This window comes from Mus musculus, chromosome 2 (genome assembly GCF_000001635.26).
Source record: "Mus musculus strain C57BL/6J chromosome 2, GRCm38.p6 C57BL/6J".
In the NCBI taxonomy this organism is placed as follows: Eukaryota; Metazoa; Chordata; class Mammalia; order Rodentia; family Muridae; genus Mus; species Mus musculus.
This window is the reverse complement of record NC_000068.7, coordinates 105527954-105544041: the sequence shown is the minus strand read 5'-3', so window position 1 is coordinate 105544041 and position 16088 is coordinate 105527954. Positions and strand designations below refer to the sequence as shown.

General features: G+C 41.8%; 2 long non-coding RNA genes across 2 annotated transcripts in view; one reads left to right on the top strand and one right to left on the bottom strand.

Moving 5' to 3' along the window:
- Window positions 1–7962, top strand: part of Pax6os1 (paired box 6 opposite strand 1) — a 134251-nt gene extending 126289 nt beyond the window's left edge. Inside the window, exon 4 of the long non-coding RNA NR_002867.2 lies at window positions 6803–7962. This is a non-coding gene — a long non-coding RNA (paired box 6 opposite strand 1). The remainder of the gene's footprint in view (window positions 1–6802) is intronic.
- 4930527A07Rik (RIKEN cDNA 4930527A07 gene) overlaps window positions 1–16088 on the bottom strand; it is a 73201-nt gene that overhangs the window by 5602 nt on the left and 51511 nt on the right. The gene's annotated exons all lie outside the window — the stretch shown is intronic.

Genomic DNA, 16088 nt, shown 5'->3' with positions numbered 1-16088 from the left:
TTCCCTGGGTAAACCCTATGGCTGGTTCCCCACTGCCCTTAAGGTCGGCTTTTATTTAGACAGAGAGGCCCTCCTTGGTGTGCCTTCTGCTTCTCTACTTCTTTTTTTTTTTTTTCCATTTTTTATTAGGTATTTAGCTCATTTACATTTCCAATGCTATACCAAAAGTCCCCCATACCCACCCACCCCTACTCCCCTACCCACCCACTCCCCCTTTTTGGCCCTGGCGTTCCCCTGTACTGGGGCATATAAAGTTTGCGTGTCCAATGGGCCTCTCTTTCCAGTGATGGCCGACTAGGCCATCTTTTGATACATATGCAGCTAGAGTCAAGAGCTCTGGGGTACTGGTTAGTTCATAATGTTGTTCCACCTATAGGGTTGCAGATCCCTTTAGCTCCTTGGGTACTTTCTCTAGCTCCTCCATTGGGAGCCCTGTGATCCATCCATTAGCTGACTGTGAGCATCCACTTCTGTGTTTGCTAGGCCCCGGCATAGTCTCACAAGAGACAGCTACATCTGGGTCGTTTCGATAAAATCTTGCTAGTGTATGCAATGGTGTCAGCGTTTGGATGCTGATTATGGGGTGGATCCCTGGATATGGCAGTCTCTACATGGTCCATCCTTTCATCTCAGCTCCAAACTTTGTCTCTGTAACTCCTTCCATGGGTGTTTTGTTCCCAATTCTAAGGAAGGGCATAGTGTCCACACTTCAGTCTTCATTCTTCTTGAGTTTCATGTGTTTAGCAAATTGTATCTTATATCTTGGGTATCCTAGGTTTGGGGCTAATATCCACTTATCAGTGAGTACATATTGTGTGAGTTCCTTTGTGAATGTGTTACCTCACTCAGGATGATGCCCTCCAGGTCCATCCATTTGGCTAGGAATTTCATAAATTCATTCTTTTTAATAGCTGAGTAGTACTCCATTGTGTAGATGTACCACATTTTCTGTATCCATTCCTCTGTTGAGGGGCATCTGGGTTCTTTCCAGCTTCTGGCTATTATAAATAAGGCTGCTATGAACATAGTGGAGCATGTGTCCTTCTTACCAGTTGGGGCATCTTCTGGATATATGCCCAGGAGAGGTATTGCTGGATCCTCCGGTAGTACTATATCCAATTTTCTGAGGAACCGCCAGACTGATTTCCAGAGTGGTTGTACAAGCCTGCAATCCCACCAACAATGGAGGAGTGTTCCTCTTTCTCCACATCCACGCCAGCATCTGCTGTCACCTGAATTTTTGATCTTAGCCATTCTGACTGGTGTGAGGTGGAATCTCAGGGTTGTTTTGATTTGCATTTCCCTGATGATTAAGGATGTTGAACATTTTTTCAGGTGCTTCTCTGCCATTCAGTATTCCTCAGGTGAGAATTCTTTGTTCAGTTCTGAGCCCCATTTTTTAATGGGGTTATTTGATTTTCTGAAGTCTACCTTCTTGAGTTCTTTATATATGTTGGATATTAGTCCCCTATCTGATTTAGGATAGGTAAAGATCCTTTCCCAATCTGTTGGTGGTTTTTTTGTCTTATTGACGGTGTCTTTTGCCTTGCAGAAACTTTGGAGTTTCATTAGGTCCCATTTGTCAATTCTTGATCTTACAGCACAAGCCATTGCTGTTCTGTTCAGGAATTTTTCCCCTGTGCCCATATCTTCAAGGTTTTTCCCCACTTTCTCCTATATAAGTTTCAGTGTCTCTGGTTTTATGTGAAGTTCCTTGATCCACTTAGATTTGACCTTAGTACAAGGAGATAAGTATGGATCGATTCACATTCTTCTACATGATAGCAACCAGTTGTGCCAGCACCAATTGTTGAAAATGCTGTCTTTCTTCCACTGGATGGTTTTAGCTCCCTTGTCGAAGATCAAGTGACCATAGGTGTGTGGGTTCATTTCTGGGTCTTCAATTCTATTCCATTGGTCTACTTGTCTGTCTCTATACCAGTACCATGCAGTTTTTATCACAATTGCTCTGTAGTAAAGCTTTAGGTCAGGCATGGTGATTCCACCAGAGATTCTTTTATCCTTGAGAAGAGTTTTTGCTATCCTAGGTTTTTTTGTTATTCCAGATGAATTTGCAAATTGCTCCTTCTAATTCGTTGAAGAATTGAGTTGGAATTTTGATAGGGATTGCATTGAATCTGTAGATTGCTTTTGGCAAGATAGCCATTTTTACAATGTTGATCCTGCCAATCCATGGGCATGGGAAATCTTTCCATCTTCTGAGATCTTCTTTAATTTCTTTCTTCAGAGACTTGAAGTTTTTATCATACAGATCTTTCACTTCCTTAGTTAGAGTCACGCCGAGATATTTTATATTATTTGTGGCTATTGAGAAGGGTGTTGTTTCCCTAATTTCTTTCTCAGCCTGTTTATTCTTTGTGTAGAGAAAGGCCATTGACTTGTTTGAGTTTATTTTATATCCAGCTACTTCATCGAAGCTGTTTATCAGGTTTAGGAGTTCTCTGGTGGAATTTTTAGGGTCACTTATATATACTATCATATCATCTGCAAAAAGTGATATTTTGACTTCCTCTTTTTCAATTTGTATCCCCTTGATCTCCTTTTGTTGTCGAATTGCTCTGGCTAATACTTCAAGTACTATGTTGAAAAGGTAGGGAGAAAGTGGGCAGCCTTGTCTAGTCCCTGATTTTAGTGGGATTGCTTCCAGCTTCTCACCATTTACTTTGATGTTGGCTACTGGTTTGCTGTAGATTGCTTTTATCATGTTTAGGTATGGGCCTTGAATTCCTGATCTTTCCAAGACTTTTATCATGAATGGGTGTTGGATCTTGTCAAATGGTTTTTCTGCATCTAACGAGATGATCATGTGGTTTTTGTCTTTGAGTTTGTTTATATAATGGATTACATTGATGGATTTTCGTATATTAAACCATCCCTGCATCCCTGGAATAAAACCTACTTGGTCAGGATGGATGATTGCTTTAATGTGTTCTTGGATTCGGTTAGCGAGAATTTTTGAGGATTTTTGCATCGATATTCATAAGAGAAATTGGTCTGAAGTTCTCTATGTTTGTTGGATCTTTCTGTGGTTTAGGTATCAGAGTAATAGTGGATTCATAAAATGAGTTGGGTAGAGTACCTTCTACTTCTATTTTGTGAAATAGTTTGTGCAGAACTGGAATTAGATCTTCTTTGAAGGTCTGATAGAACTCTGCACTAAACCTGTCTGGTCCTGGGCTTTTTTTTGGCTGGGAGACTATTAATAACTGCTTCTATTTCTTTAGGGGATATGGGACTGTGTAGATGGTCAACTTGATCCTGATTCAACTTTGGTACCTGGTATCTGTCCAGAAATTTGTCCATTTCGTCCAGGTTTTCCAGTTTTGTTGAGTATAGCCTTTTGTAGAAGGATCTGATGGTGTTTTGGATTTCTTCAGGATCTGTTGTTATGTCTCCCTTTTCATTTCTGATTTTGTTAATTAGGATTTTGTCCCTGTGCCCTCTAGTGAGTCTAGCTAAGGGTTTATCTATCTTGTTGATTTTCTCAAAGAACCAATTCCTCGTTTGGTTAATTCTTTGAATAGTTCTTCTTGTTTCCACTTGGATTATTTCACCCCTGAGTTTGATTGTTTCCTGCCGTCTACTCCTCTTGGGTGAATTTGCTTCCTTTTTTTCTAGAGCTTTTAGATGTGTTGTCAAGCTGCTAGTATGTGCTGTCTCCCGTTTCTTCTTGGAGGCACTCAGAGCTATGAGTTTCCCTCTTAGAAATGCTTTCATTGTGTCCCATAGGTTTGGGTACGTTGTGGCTTCATTTTCATTAAACTCTAAAAAGTCTTTCATTTCTTTCTTTATTCCTTCCTTGACCAAGGTATCATTGAGAAGAGTGTTGTTCAGTTTCCACGTGAATGTTGGCTTTCCATTATTTATGTTGTTATTGAAGATCAGTCTTAGGCCATGGTGGTCTGATAGGATACATGGGACAATTTCAATATTTTTGTATCTGTTGAGGCCTGTTTTGTGACCAATTATATGGTCAGTTTTGGAGAAGGTCCCGTGAGGTGCTGAGAAGAAGGTATATCCTTTTGTTTTAGGATAAAGTGTTCTGTAGATATCTGTCAGGTCCATTTGTTTCATAACTTCTGTTAGTTTCACTGTGTCCCTGTTTAGTTTCTGTTTCCATGATCTGTCCATTGATGAAAGTGGTGTGTTGAAGTGTTCGACTATTATTGTGTGAGGTGCAATGTGTGCTTTGAGCTTTACTAAAGTGTCTTTAATGAATGTGGCTGCCCTTGCATTTGGAGCGTAGATATTCAGAATTGAGAGTTCCTCTTGGAGGATTTTACCTTTGATGAGTATGAAGTGTCCCTCCTTGTCTTTTTTGATAACTTTGGGTTGGAAGTCGATTTTATCTGATATTAGAATGGCTACTCCAGCTTGTTTCTTCAGACCATTTGCTTGGAAAATTGTTTTCCAGCCTTTCACTCTGAGGTAGTATCTGTCTTTTTCCCTGAGATGGGTTTCCTGTAAGCAGTAGAATGTTGGGTCCTGTTTGTGTAGCCAGTCTGTTAGTCTATGTCTTTTTATTGGGGAATTGAGTCCATTGATATTAAGAGATATTAAGGAAAAGTAATTGTTGCTTCCTTTTATTTTCGTTGTTAGAGTTGGCATTCTGTTCTTGTGGCTGTCTTCTTTTTGGTTTGTTGAGGGATTACTTTCTTGTTTGTTCTAGGGCATGATTTCTGTCCTTGTATTGCTTCTTTTCTGTTATTATCCTTTGAAGGGCTGGATTCGTGGAAAGATAATGTGTGAATTTGGTTTTGTCGTGGAAAACTTTGGTTTCTCCATCTATGGTATTTGATAGTTTGGCCGGGTATAGTAGCCTGGGCTGGCATTTGTGTTCTCTTAGTGTCTGTATAACATCTGTCCAGGCTCTTCTGGCTTTCATAGTCTCTGGTGAAAAGTCTGGTGTAATTCTGATAGGCCTTCCTTTATATGTTACTTGACCTTTCTTCCTTACTGCTTTTAATATTCTATCTTTATTTAGTGCATTTTTTGTTCTGATTATTATGTGTCAGGAGGAATTTCTTTTCTGGTCCAGTCTATTTGGAGTTCTGTAGGTTTCTTGTATGATCATGGGCATCTCTTTCTTTATGTTTGGGAAGTTTTCTTCTATTATTTTGTTGAAGATATTAGCTGGCCCTTTAAGTTGAAAATCTCCATTCTCATCAACTCCTCTTATCCGTAGGTTTGGTCTTCTCATTGTGTCCTGGATTTCCTGGATGTTTTGAGTTAGGATCCTTTTGCATTTTGTATTTTCTTTGACTGTTGTGTCGATGTTCTCTATGGAATCTTCTGCACCTGAGATTCTCTCTTCCATCTCTTGTATTCTGTTGCTGATGCTCGCATCTATGGTTCCAGATCTCTTTCCTAGGGTTTCTATCTCCAGCGTTGCCTCGCTTTGGGTTTTCTTTATTGTGTCTACTTCCCTTTTTAGTTCTAGTATGGTTTTGTTCATTTCCATCACCTGTTTGGATGTGTTTTCCTGTTTTTCTTTAAGGACTTCTACTTGTTTGGTTGTGTTTTCCTGCTTTTCTTTAAGGGCCTGTAACTCTTTAGCAGTGCTCTCCTGTAATTCTTTAAGTGACTTATGAAAGTCCTTCTTGATGTCCTCTATCATCATCATGAGAAGTGTTTTTAAATCTGGGTCTAGATTTTCGGTTGTGTTGGGGTGCCCAGGACTAGGTGGGGTGGGAGTGCTGCGTTCTGATGATGGTGAGTGGTCTTGATTTCTGTTAGTAGGATTCTTACGTTTGCCTTTTGCCATCTGGTAATCTCTGAAGCTAGCTGTTATAGTTGTCTCTGGCAAGAGCTTCTTCTTCAGGTGACTCTGTTAGCCTCTATAAGCAGACCTGGGAGGGTAGCTCTCTCTTTAGTTTCAGTGGGCAGAGTATTCTCTGCAGGCAAGCTCTCTTCTTGCAGGGAAGGTACCCAGATATCTGGTGTTCGAACCTGCCTCCTGGCAAAAGTTGTGTTCCACTCACTATAGGTCTTAGGATCCCGTGGGGAATCCTGTGTGGGCCCTTGCGGGTGTCAGGCGACTCCGCTGGCAAGGTACCCCGGTGCTCGAGTGGGGCGGAAGGGACTTGTGCCCCAGCTCTCTACTTCTTTTTATCTTTCTGTCTTCCCCCATTTTAATGAGACTGGGGGCAAAAAGGTCTCCAGGCAAGTTACAGTGCTCGCTGGGTAGCTCTTAGGTGTATTGGATGCTTGCAATGCAACATTTTCCCTGAATCCCAACAATGGCCAGGTGCTCTCTTCTTCACCTTCTCTTCATATCCTGCCCCTCACAACCACACCTCCTCTGAGAAGGGGAAACTCCCCCCCCATCCCATCCCAACCCACCTTGGCACATACATCACTGCAGAACCAATCACATTCTTTCCCATTGAGGCTACACAAGGCAACCCAGTTAGGGAGAACAAGATCCACAGGCAGGCAACAGAATCAGGGACAGCCCCCTCTCCAGTTGTTGGGGGACCCACAAGAAGATCAAGCTTTACATCTGCTAACTGTATGTAGGAGGGTCTTTGAGTCTGTTGGTCTTCTTTTGGACATCTTAAAGGACCCTGGCCAGGATGCTCCCCTTGCAAAAGTGCTCTTTTATGATCCCTACCCACTTAAGAAGCTGATGGAGCTGTTCATTACCGCAGAGGGAACCCACACTGGAAAGTTTGAAAGTTTCTTTTTGAAAGTTTCTGTGGCAAGAAGGCCCAGCTGAATATCTGCCATGTTTTGCTCATGGGTACCATGTCTGAGGATTCTATCATGTATTTTTCTGTAGGACAAGCCTGGGGACTGGAGCAAGCTGGTACAAGCTTCTAGGAACTATACCATAGTCATCTCCCACAACCTGGAGACCAAGAAGACCTGAATGAAGCTGCCTTCAGGGTCCAAGAAGGTGAATTCCTCAGCCAACAGAGCTGTTGTTAAGGGCAAAATTGGCTAGAGATGGACAGCTGGCTAACACAGAGCCACAAGGCAAGTTTGTGATCACCTTGGGTCCTGGAACTCCACCCTGTGCCCCCTCTATACTAAGGTACCATGATTCTTAACCTCTGAAGATTTAATGATGTAAAGGGCAGGGCTGAGTCTGCAAACAGAGACTCCATTTGGACATAGGAACAACTTACAGGTGCCAAAAGGCTTCTTAGTGACTGATGGAGGTAACGTTGTCAAAGTTAGATCACAGATCACAGCCAGAAGGAGGTTCTCTCCACTCTAGACATCAGCACTGAATTCTTACCCACTTGAGTTTATGGGCTGGGAAGTCCTTTACTGCTTTATTATAACCCACCTGGCTCCTAGCTCAGTTTTCACTTATCAATAAGCTTCAGTTTCCCAATCTATCAACTATTTAACAAAAGAGTCCACAAAGTCAGTGAGTTCCTTGTGCTAGATACCCGGGGAAGATGGAGATACCCGGGGAAGATGGAGATACCCTGGGAAGATGGAGATACCCTGGGAAGATGGAGATACCCTGGGAAGATGGAGATACCCTGGGAAGATGGAGATACCCTGGGAAGATGGAGATACCCTGGGAAGATGGAGATACTCTGGGAAGAAGGAGTTACCCTGGAAAGATGGAGATGCCCTGGGAAGATGGAGAAAGATGCAGCTGATCCTCATGAGACTATTGGAAGTACCTTCAGACACTAGCTATCAATTATTTCATAGGTAATTTCATAGGTAATTCATTGCAGGTTGAAAAACTTTCATTGAGCTCTTACTGTATGCCAGGGCTGCAAGAGAGGATAGAGAAATGAATAAGATATACTGGCCCAAGTGGACATTGGCTGTTGACTAATGTCTCATATCTCATCATGACCTTCCATTCCAGTACAAGAACTTTCTGGCCTCAGCTTAGAGTGAACACGTTTAATTTGTAAATATGTTTCTGATGATTTTTTGCGATAATTCTCCTACAAAAAATAAAACCAAGAGAAGAATTTTTACTTGTACTGTCTTTCATGCCAATATTTGAAAATGTTTAGATTTGGGCAGATTTGTGGCTTCATATTTTCACATTAAGGATGTCCAGCATATATACATGTGTCTCTGTAAAACATTTACGTACACACATATGTATTTAGTTTTGTCTGGTTTGGAGTGTTTTGGGTGGAAGGACATACTATATACATTCCAGCTACTCGCTTCTTCTACAGCGTGTTTTAGTGATCAGACTGATTCACGTTGTGGTTTATTCCATGCCGTTTCTCTGCGAGTTTCCCGTGCATGAGTGTGCCGTGTCTATTCATTCTATTTCTGGTAGGAATTTGGATTGTTCCAGCACAGCAAGCAGTGCCGTAGCGAACATTCTGGAGTACACACATTGCTGCACTGTGTAAGTTCCCCAGAGTAAATATTTAGGTGGAATCCTAGATTTCCCTACACTGCATGTATCCTCTTGATACTGCCAACGCATTTGCTAAATGAGCTACACCAATTACCTTAGTTATTTTGTGGAGCTGAGAATAAAACCAAGGGCCCTGCACATTCATCATGTATCACTGAGCCAGCATTGGAGAATGTGAGTGACAAGAAGTATTGGTCATGAGTAGAAGTCAGGGCATGATGTAAGGGAAGCTCTCAACACATAGGGACATAGAAGCACCTGATCCTCATGGTTTCCACATGGTTAGGGAAGGCACAGTCCCCTTGTTCACTGTTGTTTCTTCTTTCCACTTGACAAAACTCATTTCTTACCCATTGACATATCCTACCTTTCAGGTAGTGTGTGCACTTGCTTCTCTTGCTCATTGTTCTATGCATACATTCATATGGTTGTAAAAGTTTCCTCTCAACTACATGAGTTCAGCAAGACAGAACAAGTTAGATAGAGTAGACTTCTCACTCATTGCAGGCAGCAAGGATTCATAATAAGCTATGCTCCCAAGACACAGGGGAGATACCTCATGTCACATCACAGTTGAGGGACCTCAGAAGCATCCTGTTCTGTGTTTATGTGCCCTGGACCATAAACATTGTCCAACTTTCTCTTCCAGGAAGACCTCTCTTAGACCATTCTGTACCTTTTCTCATTGTTGTGGTTTGTATATGCTTAGCCCAGGGAGTGGTACTATTAGGAGGTGTGGCCTTGTTGGAGGAAATGTGGCATGTTGGGGTGGGCTTTGAGACCTTCATTATAGCCATGTAGGAGACAGTCTTCTGTTTGCCTTCAGAACAAGATGTAGAGCTTTTCTATGCCTGCCTGGATGTTGCCATGCTTCCTGCTTCGATGGTAGTGGACAGAACCTCTGAACCTGCAAGCTAGCTTCAATTAAATGTTGCCCTTTATAAGAGTTGCCTTGGTCATGGTGTCTCTTCACAGCAATGGAAATCCTAACTAAGACACTTATTATCACAGGGGACTACGCTCTCAGTAGACTCTCCCAAGCAATAAAATGGTAACTAAGATAACTGTGGTATGGAACCATATAAGCTAAATTAAACTCTTTCTTCACCAAGTTGCTTATGGTCAGACTGTTTTATCCCAGCAATAGAAACCATATCTAAGGCACTTTCCTTTCTAATTGCTCCCAGGGCTACTAGCCCAGAATAGCACTGTCTGTGGTGGATTGGTCCCTCCCATATCAATCAACAGTCAAGAAAATGAACCACAGGCTGGCTCATAGGCCAACCTGGTGAGGGCATTTTCTCAGTTGAAGTTTCTTCTTCCTAGAAGATTCTGGCATGTGTCAGGTTGACATAAAATTAACCATCACAGGGAGGAAAGGAATCCTAGGATTTCCCCTCTGGAGCTGTAAGCCCCAAATTAAATGTTTTCTTTTACAGTTTGCCTTAGTCATGATTATTGTCAAAACAATAGAAAAAGTGACTAGGACAACTATGGTATGGAACTGTAAGCTAAAGCACCATTCTCCAAGTTACTTGTGTGCATGATGCTTTATCGCTGCAACAGAAACCCTGAGACATGTTCCTTTCCTCTCTACAGGTGGAGTTCAACACCCACAAGAGGGTAAATTTACAGCTTAACCTTTCCCACTTTTCTTGCAATAGAGGTGGTCATATGGCCTTTCTCGGGTCAATGGGATGAGAAGAAAGAGCTCTAGGAACTTTCTGAGTAAAACTTTGCCCCTGGCGAGGAGAGGGTAATGTTTAAAAAAACTGACCTTCCTCTAGGTCCTTCCTGCTTGGAGCATCTGGGACACAGAATTCACATGTGTAGATTAATCCAAGCATGTGCATTTACCAAGGCAACCCATGTGGATTGGTGAAGCCAAGGTTATTTGAGACACTGCTAAAGAGTGGACTGCTTATTTCCTCACATTCTTTCAGGGGCAATAATTTAATATTCTTATTACTTAAGGGGCTATTTGTTGACTATTATAATGAGAGTTGTTTTTTGTTGTTTTGACAAGAACTCTTTGAAAACATTGCAACTGTTAAATGATAGAGAAGAAAAGATTCTCAAGAGGCTCAGTAATTTTAGTAAAGGAGGTTGGGAAGAAGGTGGAGAGAGGGCTGTGAGTCCAAGGCCAAAGGATCTGGGGCACTAAGGTGGAAGGGGGCTGTTGAAAGCAGCAAGACAAGACAAACCTTGGCCTTGATGAGGGGGATTTATTGAAAAGATTATGGAAGCTGACTACAGTCACAGGGAAGGCTTGGACCATGGAGCCTGCAAGTGGCTCTGTGGCCGGGGGTGAGGGGGTGAGGGGGTGAGGGGGAAACAAGCTTCTTTTACAGAAAGAATTAAACTGTTAGAAATGGGAGGTGGGAACATCAGAATGAGACGGGCAGTGCCATGGAACAGGTATCCTTTCCTGTGGTCAGTCAGTACTCTGGAAGAGACCTTAAGGGTATGTCTTAAGTTCCAATGTTCAAGAGTAGTCCAAAGCTCAGGGACCTAGAGGTAGAAAGAACACATGAGTCATGGTTGGCCAAGTCCAGGTGGTAAATGTTTTGTCCAGATAGAAAATTTTCTTTCTCATTTTTAAAGTTTCTGTTTCACAGGTCTATTTTCAGTCCCTGAGTTATAGGCTTTCTGAAGATGGACAGAAGCCATTGTTAGGGTAGATATGATCCTAAGATACAAAGCTTACATAGCTGGTTTCAGAAGAGAGATGGGAAGTTACAGAACAATTATATCCACACCTCAACTTAGTCCATCCAATTGATATTAATGCACCAAGTCCCCTGACTGGTAATTATCACAGAACATGAGCAATAGTTTGACTTGAAGGGACCTGAAAGTGTGATCTTCTGTATGAACATAAGAAAATTTTCTAAATATCCCATTCAAAATAAGAGTTTCAAAGTTATAACCAAAAATTCCTAAATGATGCTGGCTCCTTAGAGTGACTTTTAATGGGATACAGGGTGACTGTTATCCACTGAACATTAGCTTCCCCAAAATTGTGTAGTGACTTTCTATTACATGTCTTTTCTTTCCTCCTTCCCACCTTTACTCCTTCCTGAGCTCAGGCACTCCACACAGCATAACAGAAGTTGTGAATTATTTCTCAATATCATGTTTATTTTTAGGTGAATATAGCTGTTCACCTGGAAACTACATTTCCAGCCTCCCTTGCAGCTAGCATACTATGCGTTCATTTTGCTCCTAACAATTCATTGGTGAAGTAATATGTTCAAATTTGGGAAGTGTCTTTCCTCTACTTATAATCTTCCATATGTGCATCTTAAGCTTTACATGTGACAGAAACAAGCTTCAGTATTGCTTGGACTACAGTAGTTAGGCATCTATGTATTACAACAGCCTGACTAACTAACTAAAGCTGCAGACCTAGTTTTGCTTCACTCTGGTTCCTTTAAAGCTGGCATCTTTAATGTCAGTTACAGATTGAAAACCAACCCAGAAATTCCTCAATATGTGACTTTTTCTGGTCGAGAATATTTTTTATTAGATATTTACATTATTTACATTTCAAATGTTGTCCCCTTTCCTGGATTCCCCTCCAAAAACCCTCCATCTCCCCCCCCCCCAACACACCCATACCTGCTTCCTGGCCCTGGCATTCCCCTACACTTGAGCATAGAACCTTCACAGGACGAAGGGCCTCTCCTCCCACTGATGCCCAACAAGGCCATCCTCTGCTCCATATGCAGCTGGAGCCATGAGTCCCACCATGTGTATCCTTTTGTTGGTGATTTAATCCCTGGGAGCTCTGGGGATACTGGTTAGCTCAGATTGTTGTTCCTCCTATGGGGCTGCAAACCCCTTCAGCTCCTTGGGTCCTTTCTCTAGCTTCTTCATTGGGGACCCTGTGCTCAGTACAATGGGTGGCTGCAAGGATCCATCTCTGCATTTGTCAGGTACTCACAGAGCCTTTCAGGAGACAGCTATATCAGGTTTCTGACAGCAAGCACTTGTTGGCATCCACAATATTGTCTGGGTTTGGTGATTGTATACTGGATGGATCCCCAGATAGGGCAGTTGCTGGATGGTCATTCCTTCTGTCTCTGCTCCACACTTTGTCTCTGTAACTCCTTCCATGGGTATTTTGTTCCCCCTTCTAAGAAGGATAGAAGTATCCACACTCTGGTCTTCCTTCTTGAGTTTCGTGTGGTTTGTGAATTATATCTTGGGTATTCCAAGCTTCTAGGCTAATATCCACTTATCAGTGAGTGCACACCATGTGTTCTTTTGTGATTGGGTTACCTCACTTAGGATGATATTTTTTAGTTCCATCCATTTGCCTAAGAAATTCATAAATTCATTGTTTTTAATACTTGAGTAGTACTCCAATTTCTGTATCCATTCCTTTGTTGAGGGAGATATGTGCTCTTTCCAGCTGCTATTATAAATAAGGCTACAATGAACATAGTGAACCATGTGTCCTTATTACATGTTGGAGCATCTTCTGGGCATATGCCCAGGTGTGGTATTAGTGGGTCCTCAGGTAGTATTAAGCTCACTTTCCTGAGGAACTGCCAAACTGATTTCCATAGTGGATGTACCAGCTTGCAATCCCACCAGCAATGGAAGAGTGTTCCTCTTTCTCCACAACCTTGCCAGCATCTGCTGTCACCTAAGTTTTTGATCTTAGCCATTCTGACTGGTGTGAGGTAGAATGTCAGGGTTGTTTTGATTTGCATTTCCCTGATGACTAAGGATGTTGAATATTTTTTTAGGTGCTTCTCAGCCATTCCACATTCCTCAGTTGAGAATTCTTTGTTTAGCTCTGTGCCCCACTTTTTAATAGGGTTATTTGGTTCTTTGGAGTCTAACTGCTTGAGTTCTTTGTATATATTGAATATTAGCCCTCTTTTGGATGTAGGATTGGTAAAGATCTTTTCCCATTTGGTAGGTTGCCATTTTGTCCTGTTGACAGTGTCCTTTGCCTTGCAAAAGCTTTGCAATTTTATGAGGTCCCATTTGTTGATTCTTTTAACTCAAACAAATCAGTAGCCTTCCTCTACACAAAGGTTAAACAGACTGAGAAAGAAATTAAGGAAACAACACTATTCACATTAGTCATAAATAATATAAAATACCCTGGTGTGACTCTAACTAAGCAACTGAAAGATCTGTATGATAAGAATTTCAAGTCTCTGAAGAAAGAAATCAAAGATTTCAGAAGATGGAAAGATCTCCCATGCTCATGGATTGGCAGGATTAATATAGTAAAAATGGCCATCTTGCTGAAAACAATCTACAGATTCAATGCAATCATCATCAAAATTCTCACTCAATTCTTCACAGAGTTAGAAAGAGCAATTTGCAAATTCATCTAGAATAACAAAAAACCTAGGATAGCAAAAACTATTCTCAATAACAAAAGAACTTCTGGTGGATTCACCATCCATGACCTCAAGCTGTATTACAGACCAATTATGATAAAAACTGCATGGTATTGGTACAGTGACAGGCAGGTAGATCAATGGAATAGAATTGAAGACCCAGAAATGAACCCACACACCTAAGGTCACTTGATCTTTGACAAAGGACTAAAACCATCCAGTGGAGAAAGGACAACATTTTCAACAAATGGTGCTGGGTCAATTGGCAGTTAGCATGTAGAAGAGTGCAAATCTATCCATTCTTATCTCCTTGTACAAAACTCAAGTCCAAGTGAATCAAGGACCTCCACATAAAACCAGATACACTGAAACTTATAGAAGAGAAAGTGGGGGAACAGCCTCAAGTACATGGGCACAGGGGAAAATTTCCTGAACAGAGAATCTTTAAGAGCTGAAAAATGGGGCTGGGCAGTGGGGTACACGCCTTTAATACCAGTACTTGGGAGGCAGAGGCAGGTGGATTTCTGAGTTCGAGGCCAGCCTGGTCTACAGAGTGAGTTCCAGGACAGCTAGAGCTATACAGAGAAACCCTGTCTTGAAAACAAAACAAAACAAAACAAAACAAAACAAAACAAAACAAAACAAACAAACAAAACCCTGAAAAATGGGACAGGAGCATGTCTCATTGGTAGTATGTCTTAGTTAGAATAAATGAGGACTGAAGAGCTTCCAGCAGAATAGAAGGATCCAGAAGTAGTCAGATCTGGGTACATTTCTTAGGTTATTATTATTATTACTACTATTATTATTATTTTGGGCAGTTATTTTTTTTAAAAGTTTTATTTATTTATTTATTTATTTATTTATTTATTTATTTAATGTATATGAGTCCACTGTAGTTGTACAGATGGTTGTGAGCCTTCGTGTTGTTGTTGGGAATTGAATTTTTAGGACCTCTGCTCGCTCTGGTCAACCCTGCTCGCTCCGGCCCAAAGATTTATTCATTATTATACATAAGTACACTGTAGCTGACTTCAGACACAGCAGAAGAGGGTGTCAGGTCTCATTATGGGTGGTTGTGAGCCACCATGTGGTTGCTGGGATTTGAACTCAGGACCTTCGGAAAAACAGTCAATGCTCTCACCAGATGAGCCGTCTCGACAGCCCAATTTGGGCAGTTCTTAACATGTTTTATCAGTGCCCTCTTCTATCAAATGGTTACAATGACTGATGCTGTTGTGTGTGTGTCCATTTTAAGAATGAAAGAGGACCACATTGACACATCGACGTTGAAATAAAAGCATCTAGTGGATGACAACCAAATTCCTTCTGCTGTCAGGTTTTGCATCTCAAATCAGTCACTGCCCTTTTCTGAACCTGTTGCTTCGGTTGTTAAAGGGGGCTGTTTATTTCTAAGTCTTTTCCTGTTCAGACATTCTGTAGCTCAACAAATCAGGCTACTAACATTGTGCAGAGACACAAAGCAACCGCTGGATTGATGGACACTGGTCCTAAGATCTGATTGGGACCCGAACTGACTCACAGGAGGAATATTCACTCTATGTAAGTGGGCAAGCCCTGCGCCTCATGCTCCCACCCAACCTGCAGGATGGCAGCTATCGAGCATTTATCTACATGATGTGTTTTCTGTTGTTCGGTTAGTTGATGCTTGTTTGTTTGTTTGTTGCTCTGTTCTGCTTTGTTTCGTCTTTTTTGAGACGGGGTCTCTTTACATAGCCCTTACTCTCATGGAACCTCTCTATGTAGACTAGGCTGGCCTGGAACTCACAGAGATTCACCTGCCTCTGCCTCTCAAGTGCTGGAATTACAGGCGTGTGCCACCATCCCCAGTATGCTTCTTACTACAACGAAAGATAAATGGAGCCATTATATTTCCTTGGTCCTCAAGGCAGCAAATATAACCAGTAGAGCTTAAAGTGAAGAGATAAAAGCCTGTTTACAATGTACAAAAGACAGAGGGAAGCATTAAAAGTTACCCAACTCCTGGATCCCGGGTGCCCTGGTCCAGCTCTGAGTTGTAGTAAATGGGCCCCTTGTGAATGAAGGAGTTAATAACTCTCCCTCAGTGACCAACTTACCCGGCCTTATTGTGTTGTGGTTACCTTGGGTGAGCCATTTTATAATTTAATTAAAACTGGAGGCAGCAGATAATGGGCTGATGCTGTTGGCAGCCCCTTCCTGGGTAAGAGGTAGGCTCCAGGGAGTAGGAAAAAGGTCATCCAAGGCACCAGGCAACCAGGAGCTGTTGTTCAATTATTCTAGTTAATCCAGACAACGTAGACACCTAAGGCCCTGGTTCACTTAGCTTAGTGGAACCTGGGCTTGGA